Source organism: Eumetopias jubatus, unplaced genomic scaffold (assembly GCF_037043125.1).
Source record: "Eumetopias jubatus isolate StellerSeaLion01/CBP00866 unplaced genomic scaffold, mEumJub1_p1.0 scaffold_14, whole genome shotgun sequence".
Taxonomy (NCBI): Eukaryota; Metazoa; Chordata; class Mammalia; order Carnivora; family Otariidae; genus Eumetopias; species Eumetopias jubatus.
This window is the reverse complement of record NW_028274820.1, coordinates 79037370-79051553: the sequence shown is the minus strand read 5'-3', so window position 1 is coordinate 79051553 and position 14184 is coordinate 79037370.

Below are 14184 nucleotides of genomic sequence, written 5' to 3'. Positions count from 1 at the left end.
GCTGTAGGTGTCCAGAATTCGACAGATAATCTCTTAGCAACATCCCACTTTGGCCCTCACTTATTTCTTAGGATCCTCTCATTCTGCTTCCTTTCTTTCTTTTGTTCCTCTCTGAGAATCCCTTCATTTCCTACCAGTTCATCAATGTATTTGATTTTTTTTTTTTAAGCCTAGCAGTTTTCATTGTTTTCAGCAGGTGGTTATTCAGAGTAGCGAAAGCAGCATGCTGTGAGAAATAAGAGTAACAGAAATTGAAGTCTTATCATTTCAGTGAAAACTGAGTTTCTTCAGGGAGTTTTCTATATTAAGGAAAATGAAATAATAGATGGATCCCAGTTCATTTAATATACATACACACTTTAGAGAAACCAAAAAATAAAACTTACATGCTATATATTTTAATGAATGTAATTCTTATTCTTGAACCATGTATCAGCTGCAGAAAATTGCACACGTACACACATATGATAGTTTCTTACAACGTTAGGTTGTATAGGAGATGCTACCTGGGGTGGCTGCCCATTTACCCCCACTACCACATTTCTAGGCATCATGGCTCATATACAGGGATGTCCATATCTGTAGTACATTACTGTGCTCTCTGATCCTCACTCAGTAATTTACCAGGGACAGACCGACGCTGGGCCTATTGGATGCACTCTTTTGGGATTTGAAATTGGGAATGAAGAGAGTTGGAGACTGAAGGCATTGTGGCAGATCTGCAGCACAATAAATACACGGTCCACAAGCTCCTGCTGCTTGGGATTCCTGAGCAACTCTAGGGTTCTCCTTGCCTTTTCCCCCCTTGCTCTGTCACTTTCTCAGAGACCTTGAGAAAGTAATTTTAACACTCTGTCTCCATATCCTGATTTGTAAACTGGAAATGGCCATAGTAGCTAGTGTTATATCGAAATGATATTGTCTATGCAAAGCGCTTAGGTTAATGCCTGGTAAATGATATGATGCAATAAATGCCAGATTCTATTACCATCATCATTAATACCCTTAAGTCCCCTCCTAAGTGATTCATATTGCAAATGCTTCTTTGTGCTTCTCTTACGTTTGACTTGTGCCCCTGCTTATTTTTTGGCTGGACATCACCTCAATCTCCAGGATTCTCTCACCTCCAACCATTGTACTCCCATTGGCATAGGAAATTCAAAGGAGAAGTGATGCGGGGAAGGTTATGTAAGAGGACTATGCTGAAGGCTACTGGCTCAGTGGAAGCAACTAGAATGTAGGGAGAAGATTCAAAATGGATGCAAAATATGACTTTTACCAGGAGTTGAAGAAAAAGGAAAATTTAAATCCTTCATATAGCATGTTTTCTGGTGGACCTTTGCCTTTTGTCTTAAGATCCTACTACTTCCCTGTCTTATAAAGAAAACCACCATCCTGAAACCTTGCTAGTAAACCTTGAAATGAAATATTTTCTTAACTTTGTGCCAAGTAGTGTATCCTCCCTGAAAGACTTTTGTAATATGGGAAGAAGGCAGCTAAAAGTCTGTCTTTACACGAACGACTCTGATTTTACATCTTTTTTTAAAAATCTGTTGAGTCACTCACTGGATGAGTTATAAGCAGCAGAATAATGACCCTCACGTTACATATCGATGGATGCTTCCAGCTTTTTCTACTCTAAGTACCTACTACCAAAGACCCTTCTAAGGAAGGTTCTAGTCTCCTGACTTCATTTCTGGGTGTTTGCAATGGAGAATCTGGAGAAGAAGGGAGGGGGAAGAAGACAACAGAGGATGAATGGGAGGAGAGTGGGCATTCAGTGGATGGGAGAGGGAAGCTAAGAAGCAGGGTGATGGAAAGATGGATATGAAGATGTTACAAAACCATTCCCTCAAAACAAAGGGAAATTCTAGATAACATATAAGAAAAAAAGCTTAAAACTTAAAAGAGAATGAAGTCCTCAGCTGCCAGAAGTGAAGAGTCTACTCAAAGTCGCAGTAGTGAACAAGAGCCGGAGCTGAAGGAGGAGAGGGTTGATAGGCCTTAACTTGTGGGTCTTGGGGTTCTGACTGTAGTGAAGACACTACAATGTGAAGCAGACTCCTAGGCTCATGATGGAGCTGGGGTGCCATGTTAGCAAACTGAGACTTAAATGATAATCTTCATGTCCCTGTAAATGTTCCACTTGACCAGAAATGCAGTATCTCCCAATCAGCCAGTCCCCAGATGCCAAGTTAACTCTGGGCTGTATATTTATTTCCTTATTTCTTCTTATGCCAAAGGAGGTTGACTATGTGGCTCCAGCTACTCAGATACTTTCTATTTTTTTTCTTCCTTGGTCTTTATTCTTTATCTTATAAAAGCTTCCTGTTTTCCACCCCATTTTGTAGTTCTCTGAATGGAGACTGTCCACTTCACAAAGTGTTAAATAAAGATTTTGTATCCTCTAAATTGTCTTCTTTAATCTTTTTTTCAACACAAGCCTCAGGTCATATCCTTGTAGGGAACTAAAGATAACCACCTTGCAAAAAGCCAGCAGTCTCAAAGGACTGCTTCTGTGAAACCGCCTGGGGAAACATCAAAGAAGCCATCCATCCACCTAAAATCATGGGAGAGAAGGCAGCCCAGAGGAATTTAGACATCAGACCTGCACCGTGCATGAGTGTGGAGTCCAAATTCATACTCCTCACAAGGTGCAGGGAACACTGGCCTGGCCTAGTGAAACATGAGGGGGGCCTATAGGAGACAAATACAATACTCTTTAGGGTTGTGCCTCAAGCTGGGACACAAAGAAGAACTTCTGTTGGAAGTGAGCTCACATTCAAATATTACAAATCACTTGAGGAAATCAAGACTCTGAGAGACTTTAGCAGATAGAATAAACAGGGGAATTCTAAAAATGCAAGTATTAGAAGTCACAATGGATGAAATCAGTCCAGAAAGTAGAACAAACAAGAAGAGAGAAGATAGTAAAGATGTAAAAATTGGAGGGTCAGTCTTCAAGATTGAGGTTCTAATACCTGATTCATAGGAGTTCCAGAAAGAACAGAAAAAAAAAATGGAGACACTAAAGACTATATAGTCTCTGACGGCATTGAGATGACATTTCTGAATAGATAAAACCAATCCTTGCCGATAGACACAGGAGAATGGCCACCTCTGGGGAAAGCAGGTGCTTGACTATTCTTAGAACCCTTGCTGACAAGAACGGTTCATTATGCACCGCTTTATTAATTGCTTGCAGAAGGCACTCAACTCCTACTTGTTGCATGAACAAATAGAGGCAGGATTGGCTGGATTAGGGCTTTCGAATCAGACCTGAGCTTGAACACCATCTCTGTTATTGTCCATGTGACCTGAACCGAGTTACCTAAAGTCCCTAAGATTGTTTCCTCATCCATGAAATGAGTGTAAGGAAGGCTACTTGCACTGTCCCAGTGTGGGGAGGATCAAAGGAAATAATGTATGAGAGTACCTAACACAGTGACTCGTGCAGAAATGTAATCATGAAACAGTATTATTTGTAGAAGTGACAGTATCATTAGGTAAGTGGTCTAGTAAGTGCCATTCCAAGGGCCTTGCAATGGAAATGTGTGCCCCAGAGCAGTCAAATAAGGGAAACATTGTCTTTAGAATTTAAAAACATTAATAAAACTAACATTTACAGTCTGCTTTTTATTTTTACTCCATGCCAGCAATTCTAAATAATGTCAGTGATAAAATATTTTTCCCTGAAAAAAAATATTTTGTGGGTCTAAGTTCTAAACCATCTCTGAAGTCATGGTTGAATTTAAGTAAATGGCATTACATATTCCTGTTAAATAGTGGCTCAGAAATAAACATTGAAAACCAGTGACTCATAAACAGTGATTAGAAAGACAAAGACACAGAACTTGAGTTATTTCAAGTTTATAGTGTTGTATGATCACTTGGAGTTTCTCTTTGTATTTAAAATTTAAAACGGTGAAACTGACTATAAGCTACTAGGTATATTTTTGCTCATCAAATGCATATTTAAATTCATACATGAAACATATTACTGAATTTAAATAGTATCTTGAAAATTAAAAAATACATTCTTTTAAAATTGTTATCCTTGTTTAATTGGTATTTAATTGCTATTACATTTTAATGTAGTTATTAGTGCAACAAGCCCATATGTTGTTCCCTTTTCAAAAAAATGCTTAAATATAATTAAAAGGAATTAATCTATTACTTTTTTCCTTTTCACTGTAAAGTTAATTATTCATTACAAGCATGATTATGTAATGAAATTTAATAAAGGAAATTTTATACTGTCTGAGTTTCTTTTCTGGCCATTATCATTATTTATTTCATTTAATGATTTTTTTGAAAATAATTTTCTTGTAAAGAAAAGGGATATATTAAGAAAATGATTTGCTCCATGTGTCAGATATGTTAGGTATGCTTATTAAAGGCTTTTCACAGAAGGCAAGTGTAAGTTTATTTATACACAATGGTATCACTGTCTGTAACTATTTCCTGTGTTTGATTTTTGGAAGCCTTAGGCTCTCAAACAATCTTTTTCATGAGACAGCTAATGTAAAGATAAATTATCAAGCATCTTCTCTTTGTGATGCAATATGAAAATATTTCAGTGACTGGGAAGATTTTTAACATGCTGGAAAACATTTAAAGATTCTACTTTTTTTTTCTTTTTTCCTTTATCAGTCATATGCTCTGTGATAGTGACAAGAAGTGGTGTTTGGAAAATTCAAGCTTTTAAAAAATTTTTATTCGGGGCGCCTGGGTGGCTCAGTCATTAAGCATCTGCCTTCGGCTCAAGTCATGGTCCTGGGGTCCGGGGATCAAGCCCCGCGCCGGGCTCCCTGCTCAGCGGGAAGCCTGCTTCTCCCTCTCCCTCTCCCCCTGCTTGTGTTCCCTCTCTTGCTGTGTCTCTATAAAATAAATAAAGTCTTTAAAAAAATTTTATTTAAAACTTCTTTAATAAATCCAAATAATGAAGGGCTTAGGAAGCCTTATTTTGCTAGTAGGGGTAAAGTGTTTTTCTAAATTTTGTTAGGGCATTCCTCCCATTGAGGAAATAGAGTGTGAAAATATGACAATACAGTGCATTTTTACACCGTGCATAAATCTTATGAGACTTACTACATTGTGGTATAGAACTTTCCTCCCCGACTAATTTGGAATTCCTCAAAGGTAGAGACTATGTTTTATTTATCCGTTGATCCTCAGATCTGGCAGGTAATATGAGTTCAATAAAGATATAATGAATTATTGAATGAATGAATGCATGAACATCAAGCACAAGTTCATAAGTTTCCAAGTTCAGATCAGAGGGGGCAAGATGAAGTTATCATGATTACTAACTACTGAGATCTGTGAATAAAATAGGATTCCAGGGGCGCCTGGGTGGCTCAGTTGTTAAGTATCTGCCTTCGGCTCAGGTCATGGTCCCAGGGTCCTGGGATTGAGCCCCGCATCGGGCTCCCTGCTCGGCGGGAAGCCTGCTTCTCCCTCTCCCAGTCCCCCTGCTTGTGTTCCCTCTCTCGCTGTGTCTCTGTGTCAAATAAATAAATAAAATCTTAAAAAAAAATAAAATAAAATAGGATTCCAGTGGTCATTTAAATAACTAGACTGGAATGCTGAAAAGAATTTCCTGAACAGAAGGCTTTGAAAAATTCTCAAATACAGTAGACTCACTTCCAAAGTGGTTTTTAATTAGGCTTGCCTAGAGGAGTAGGCAGAGGGAAAATGAAAGTAATATGATAATTCATGATAGTTTATATTTTTAAAAATCCATTGAAACCTAGATATTAATTGAGGCCAATAAGGCTCCTAGGGAACATGATAAAGAATATTACTACAGTTCATTTCAGTAAACATTTATTAAACAGCAAATACCACCAATACAAACATGATCAAGACTCAGTCCCTATTCTTGCAGGATGCACAGCTTGGTAAGAGAAGCAGGTTAGGGATATCATTTAAATACTATGTGGTAGGTGCTATAATATAATCCAATTTTGAGGAAGGAACTAAGGGGACTTTATATAAATTTAACTAAGAAATGGCTTCTTTGATGAATAGTGAACATATAGATTCAACAAAAAAAGTGCTGGAAACCAATATAAAGATGCAATGGATAAAATATCCACATATTTAAGTACTTTGTAGCCATTAAATATTAGGGTTTTTTCCTAAGATTTTACTTACTTGAGAAAGAGGGAGAAAGCACGAGACAGGGGAGGGTCAGAGGGAGAAACAGATTCCCTGTTGAGCAGGAAGCCTGACATAGGGCTGTCCTGGGACTGGGATCATGACCTGAGTGGAAGGCAGACGATTAACTGACTGAACCACCCAGGCGCCCCTAAATATCAGATTTCTGACTACTATCTAACTAGATATTAAAACACAATATATTCAGGAATGCTAATCAACTGATTTACACTGATATAACTCTAACCAGTTGTTAAAACATTTAGATAAGATGTTATACATCATATGTAATCAGGAAAACGCAAACTGAAAGGCGATACCATTACACACCTATTTGAATGGCTACAGTCTGGAACTCTGAGAACACCAAATGCTGACAAGGATGTGCAATAAGAACTTTCATTCATTGTTGGTGGTAATGCAAAAATGTACAGCCACTTTGGACAGGGGAATATTATTCAGTGCTAAAAAGAAATGAGCTATGAAGGCATAAAGACATGGATGAACTTTAAATGCATATTACGAAGTGAAAGAAGCCAATCTAAAAAGGCTGCATAGTTAATTCCAACTATATGACATTCTGGGAAAGGCGAAACTATGGAGCAGTAAAAAGATCAGTGGTTGCCATGGGTAGGGAGAGGGACTGTTGTATTTTGGAGCAGTGAAAATACTCTGTATGATATTATAATGGTGGATACATGTCATTATGTATTTGCCCAAACCCACAGAATGTACAACACCGAAAATGAACCATATTTTAACTTTGGACTTTGGGTGATTATGATGTGTCAATGTGGTTTCATCTACTGTGACAAAAGTACATGTGGGTAGAGGGTATTGATAATGTGAGAGGCTGTGCATGGGATCATGGGCAATCTCTGACCTTCCTCTCAGTTTTGCTGTGAACTTAAAACTGCTCTAAAAAAATAAAGTTTTAATAAAAGATAAATAAAACAAAACACTGAGATACTTCTACTGGTTGGTGTATAGTAGCTTCTCTGAGGAACCAGAGAATCCCATACCACCCTGGCTTCCTTGGCCCTTTCTATGGGACTCTCTGGGGCTCTCTCATGCAGTTACTATAGAGTTGACACATGGCACCAGGATCCTGCTCCAGTAACATCAGCCTCTGCTGTGGGGTTTTAATTATTAGATATCACTCCTGGATACATTATAAAGTAAAAAAAAAATGGGTTACAAATACTGTGTGAAATATGATAGTATTTTGTTAAAAAATATGTATGTGGAGGGGCACCTGGGTGGCTCAGTCACTAAGCGTCTGCCTTCGGGCTCAGGTCATAATCGGGCTCCCTGCTGAGCAGGAAGCCTGCTTCTCCCTCTCCCACTCCCCCTGCTTGTGTTCCCTCTCTCGCTGTGTCTCTCTCTGTCAAATAAATAAATAAAATCTTCCAAAAAATGTGTATGTGGATAGATACATACAGATAACATTTCTCCTCTCTATATTAGAAAGTTAAAAAGTTATTTCTGAGCAGCAGTAGACTTATAGGTGACTATATTTTCTTTACAAATTTCTATCTTTCCCAAGCTTTAAAATTATTTTATAATCAGAAATATATAGGGAGAGAAAAAGAGAGGATGAGAAATGAAAGCAATCAGATTGGTAACTTAGGTAGTGACTTGTGTATGTGCCCAAAAATTTTTCCAAGTTCAATAACACTGAGCAAATCTCTCTTAACTCTTCTTAGAATAATCAATTTTGTTCTGAGTTAACTCATGCTGAGTTAATACTGCTATCAGGATCAAAGCGGTGTCCAAGTTTCAAAATACCAAGCCAAGTAATTAAGCAAAAGAAGCATTCAGGATTTGGAGTCTCATTACCTAGTCCCATTACTGGCCCTGGGTTAGACACATAAAGGTCAGGATCTGGGGGAAGCAGATACACAAATAGGAAATGAGGTCAAGAATACAAGGAGGAGAGAATTATTTGCCAAGTTAAATCCCAGAACACAAGAAACATGCAAAATGCTAAGCTGAGGTCAGCTGAGGCAGTAGAAACAACATAATTCATGTTTTGGAACTAGTCATAGAGAAAAGAGTCTTCTGAATGGTATAGCTTAAATCCTGCTTCCGCACCTGTTCACGCTGTGCTGATGGCTGGAAGGGATGGTACTGAGAAGAAAAGTACCATCAGCATCACGGTATCACTTGAGTTGCTTTCCCATCTAGCTCAGTGTGTTTTTAGGACTGAAATAATGGGGTAAACATGTAAGACTGTGTGTCATCCAGACACAGAATATAAGTGGGTCCTTGGAAACAGGTAACATTCATCATTCGATACCTAGGGACTTGATTCCTAATTAAGACCACGTTACAGATATAACTGCTGACTTAGAGACCAGTGGTTCTCAACTAGGAGTGATTTTGCCCCCCTAAGGGACATTTGGAAATGTCTGGAGACATTTTTAGCTGTCACGAGTTGGGGAAGTACTACAGGCATCTGGTGGGTGAAGCCAGGGCGGCTGCTAAACATCCTGCAATACACAGACAGAACCCCTGCAACAAAGTTATTGGGCCCAAAGTACCAATAAAGGTCAAGAACACCTGCTGCAGACAGACGTCGTAGTTGAAAAGTACGGCAACATTCTGGGGTCAGTGTTCCATACCTGTTAGTGACATTGCCCCCTTAACCAAGTAGTGTTGGCTTAAGAAAACTGTACAGCAGAGGGCAGTGATAAACAAATTTTTATGTTATATTATGACTGGTCCTCCAATAGTTTTCTTCTTTTTTTTTGCTTCTCTAATCCCCAAAACAAAAGTAATGATAGAAGCGGAATAAAGCCAGAGAAGATAATTTCGTATCTTTTTTGAGAAAAAAAAATCACCACATTTTACGCAACGATGTACTAAAAATTTTAAAAATATAACTTCCAGAGATATAGGAACCATGACATTATTGTAGAGGTTCTACGCAGTGTAATTGGATACAAAATGGAAAAGAAACAGTAAAATTGTCCATATCAGTTTGCTAGGGCTGTTATAATAGAGCTCCACAGACCAAGGGGCTTAAGCAATAGCTCTAGGTTTTGATTTAGCATTTGGGATATTTTTCTGCTGACGTAGCAAATATAAGGCATAATGTTCTCTGTGAGTGCTCCCAACTAACTTTTCTGCATAGAAGAAACTGCTTTCTAGGTGGTTGTGAGGATTTTCTCTCCCATTCACAATGCTTTCTACTTCAAAGCCATGTAGTGTCATTAGGTAGAAAGAGTTCATGTTGATCTACACATGTCCACGATGTTTAGAGCGGTCTTTGCCTCGCTCACTTGTCATGACTTTCGTTATTATTATCAATGTGATTAATAACAATAGTATTATTATTATTACCAGAGGGAAGGATAATAGCACTGAATATATATTTTTAAAAAAGGCTTATCTCAAACTCTCTGGTTTTTTTAATGTCATTTTGTATTTTTGTTGACTTCTTACTTGACTCCCTTGTGATCAGATAACGTGTTCTGTGTTGTTTCCATATTTTAGAATTTATTGAATTTTTGTGGCTTAATATATGATAAATTTTTGTAAATGCTTAAAGGGGATTTTTGGAAAAGTTGTTTTTGTTTTGAAGATATTGAATGCAATATCTGCCTATAAGTTCTACGGTATTGTTATTTAGGACCTTTCTAGCCTTACTTGGTTTTCTATCTACTTGACCTATCATGTGCTGAGCTAGGTACTGTTGCTGTCATTCTATGTCTACTTGTGTTTTCTGCAGTTTTGGTTTTTTGAATTTTGAAACTGTTATTTGGTGTATAAAAATCCTTGAGAGATACTATGGATTGTGTTCTTTGTTGTTTAAAAGTGTTCAATTTTTTAATGCCTTTTGCTTTGCCTTAATAATTGCCTAATACTAATATTGCAAATCCTGCTTTTCCCAACACGATTAGTATTTGTTTGCTCTTTTGCTTTCAACCACACTTTATTTTAAATAAGTCTCTCACATCTGGTTGGTTATTATTTTACAGTCAATCTAATAGATTAATGTATTCTGTTACATTTATGATATGACAAATATATTGAGATCTAGTTCTAATTGTATATTGCTTTGTTTTTATTGTTTCCTTTTTTCTATGATTTGCCAAGAAAGAATGATTTACAGCATAATTTAAAAGATTAAAATTGTGACAAACTGTTCTCTCCCTAGCCATCAATTGCAATGATTATTACTTAACTCTGGCTTTCTCTTCTACATTAAGGAAGTACAATCTCCCTAGCTTCCCAGCTCTAGCTTTTGAGTTAGCATTTTAGGTATTTTTCTGCTGACATATTGCATATAAGGCCTAATGTTCCTTGTGAGTGTTCCAAACTAACTCTCCTGCATGGAAGAAACTGCTTTCTTTTCTCTCTTGCTTCCAATGTTTTCTACTTTAAAACTATGTAGTGTAATTTGGTAGAAAAGGAGTTCATGATGATCTATGTGTGTCCCTAATTTTTTTTTTTAAGATTTATTTATTTGACAGAGAGAGACACAGTGAGAGAGGGAACACAAGCAGGGGGACTGGGAGAGGGAGAAGCAGGCTTCCTGCCAAGCAGGGAGCCTGATGCGGGGCTCGATCCTAGGACCCTGGGACCATGACCTGAGCCGAAGGCAGATGCTTAACAACTGAACCACCCAGGAGCCCCTATGTGTGTCCCTAATTTTTAGAGCTATCTGTTCCTAGTTTTTTTTAAGAGTTATTTGCTCAAATGGATCTTTCCTCCCATTCCTTTAACACTCAGAGCCTTAAAGTCAAAGTTTATTGAATTATTTAGGAAAATCTTCACTTCTCTTAAATCTTGCCACTTACATAAACTTACCTCTAATAGGGACTGTGACTCTTTTTTCTCCTCCCACATTCCCTTTCCAGTCTACATTATAAACACACACTCACACACAACTTGGTTTTTAGGATTATGCAATCATACATTCTTTTCTCAATAGTAAGCATGAGTGTTATCCATCTTCATTGTAAACTCTTAGAGATAGCGATGTCAGTAAATGCAATTTGATGATGATAAATATTGAATAAATAGTGCTTTGCCACGAATATGTCATTTTTAAGAAAAAAATTTACTTTAAACCATGTGTATATTTTCAACTGAAGAAATAAATTTGGGGTGGTAACTTATCTATTTCAAGATCAAGATGATTAATTACTTGATTCATCAACAGGAAAATGGAATTTCCGTATATCTTCAAACTTGACTTTTAGCCCAGATTTGGACAAATACACACCTTCTCTTTTTAGTTCATTTCATTTACAGCTGAATTAGTCATAGTTTCCTCACAGTCTGCAAAAACATCAGCAGCTATTAACCATTTTATTTCCATTTTATCAAAAACGTGTTGCACTAATTTATGTCTTCATGATCTACTCCTGTTAGCACAAAGATCTCACATCTTTAAAAGTGATTAATTCTTAGACAAATGAAAGTTTTTAAAAAGTCTACTTCAACTTAACATTTTATTTGGGTGTGCAGTAAAAACTACAAGTTCTGAACACCCAACTTTACAACTGTTTTATATGAGTTAAGATATACTATAATTCTACACTGCTATTCAACATAGCACTAGAAGTCCTAGCCACAGCAATCAGACAACAAAAAGAAATAAAAAGCATCCGAATCGGCAAAGAAGAAGTCAAACTCTCATTCTTTGCACATGATATGATACTTTATGTGGAAAACCCAAAAGACTCCACCCCAAAACTGCTAGAGCTCATACAGTTATTCAGAAAGAGGCAGGATATAAAATCAATGCACAGAAATCAGTGGCATTCCTATACACCAACAACAAGACAGAAGAAAGAGAAATTAAGGAGTCGATCCCATTTACAATTGCACCCAAAACCATAAGATACCTAGGAATAAATCTACCAAAGAGACAAAGAATCTGTACTCAGAAAACTATAGAATATTCATGAAAGAAATTGAGGAGGACACAAAGAAATGGAAAAATCTTTCATGCCCATGGATTGGAAGAACAAATATTGTGAAAATGTCAATGCTCCCTAGAGCAATCTACACATTTAATGCAATCCTTATCAAAATGCCATCAACTTTTTTCAAAGAAATGGGACAAATAATCTTAAAATTTGTATGGAACCAGAAAAGACCCCAAATAGCCAGAGGAATGTTGAAAAAGAAAAGCAAAGTTGGTGGCATCACAATTCCAGACTTCAAGCTTTATTACAAAGCTGTAATCATCAAGATAGTATGGTACTGGCACAAAAACAGACACATAGATCAATGGAACAGAATAGAGAGCCCAGAAATGGACCCTCAACTCTATGGTCAACTAATCTTCGACAAAGCAGGAAAGAATGTCCAATGGATAAAAGATAGTCTCTTCAACAAATGGTGTTGGGAAAATTGGACAGCCACATGCAGAAGAATGAAACTGGACCATTTCCTTACACCACACACAAAAATAGACTCAAAATGGATGAAAGACCTAAATGTGAGACAGGAATCCATCAAAATCCTAGAGGAGAACACAGGCAGCAACCTCTTCAACCTCAGCCGCAGCAACTTCTTCCCAGAAACAGCGCCAAAGGCCAGGGAAAGCAAGGGCAAAAATGAACTATTGGGACTTCATCAAGATAAAAAGCTTTTGCACAGCAAAGGAAACAGTCAACAAAACCAAAAGACAACTGACAGAATGGGAGAAGATATTTGTAAATGACATAGCAGATAAAGGGCTAGTATCCAAAACCTATAAAGAACTTATCAAACTCAACACCCAAAGAACAAATAATCCAAACAAGAAATGGGCAGAAGACATGAACAGACATTTTTCCAAAGAAGACATCCAAACGGCCAACAGACACATGAAAAAGTGCTCCACATCACTCGGCATCAGGGAAATACAAATCAAAACCTCAATGAGATATCACCTCACACCAGTCAGAATGGCTAAAATTAACAAGTCGGGAAACGACAGATGTTGGCGGAGATGCGGGGAAAGGGGAAACCTCCTACACTGTTGGTGGGAATGCAAGCTGGTGCAGCCACTGTGGAAAACAGTATGGAGGTTCCTCAAACAGTTGAAAATAGAGCTGCCCTACGACCCAGCAATTGCACTACTGGGTATTTACCCCAAAGATACAAATGTGGTGATCCAAAAGGGTACGTGCACCCCAATGTTTATAGCAGCAATGTCCACAATAGCCAAACTATGGAAAGAGCCAAGATGTCCATCAGCAGATGAATGGATAAAGAAGGTGTGGTATATATATACAATGGAATATTATGCAGCCATTAAAAACTGAAATCTTACCATTTGCAATGACGTGGTTGGAACTAGAGGGTATTAATGCCAAGTGAAATAAGTCAATCAGAGAAAGACAAGTATCATATGATCTCACTGATATGAGGAATTCTTAATCTCAGGAAACAAACTGAGGGATGCTGGAGTGGTGGGGGGTGGGAGGGATGGGGTAGCTGGGTGATGGACACTGGGGAAGGTATGTGCTATGGTTAGCCCTGTGAGTTGTGTAAGACTGATGAATCACAGACCTGTACCTCTGAAACAAATAATACTTTATATGTTAAAAAAATAGTAAGGGAAAAAAGAAGGGGGGGAAATCAGAGCGGGAGACGAACCATGAGAGACTATGGACTCTGAGAAACAAACTGAGGGTTTTAGAGGGGAGGGGGGTGGGGGCAGGGGTTAGCCCGGTGATGGGTATTAAGGAGGGCACATACTGCATGGAACACTGGGTGTTATAAGCAAACAATTGAGTCATGAAACACTATATCAAAAACTAATGATGTAATGTATGGTGACTTACATAATAAAATAAAATTAATTAAAAAAGAAGATATATTATAATTTTAAAAGGTTGCTTTTAGATCATTAAAATGGTGAAATATCTCCAAAAATGGACTCCTAGCCAAAGCTGTTGATTAGAGATGTTTTATTGCTCTTAATGTTATGGCAATATTAGAAATACATTTTGACTTTAATTTTTCTTAAAACTTTTTATATTGCACTGTCTTCAAAATATACTGTGCTTTTTAAAA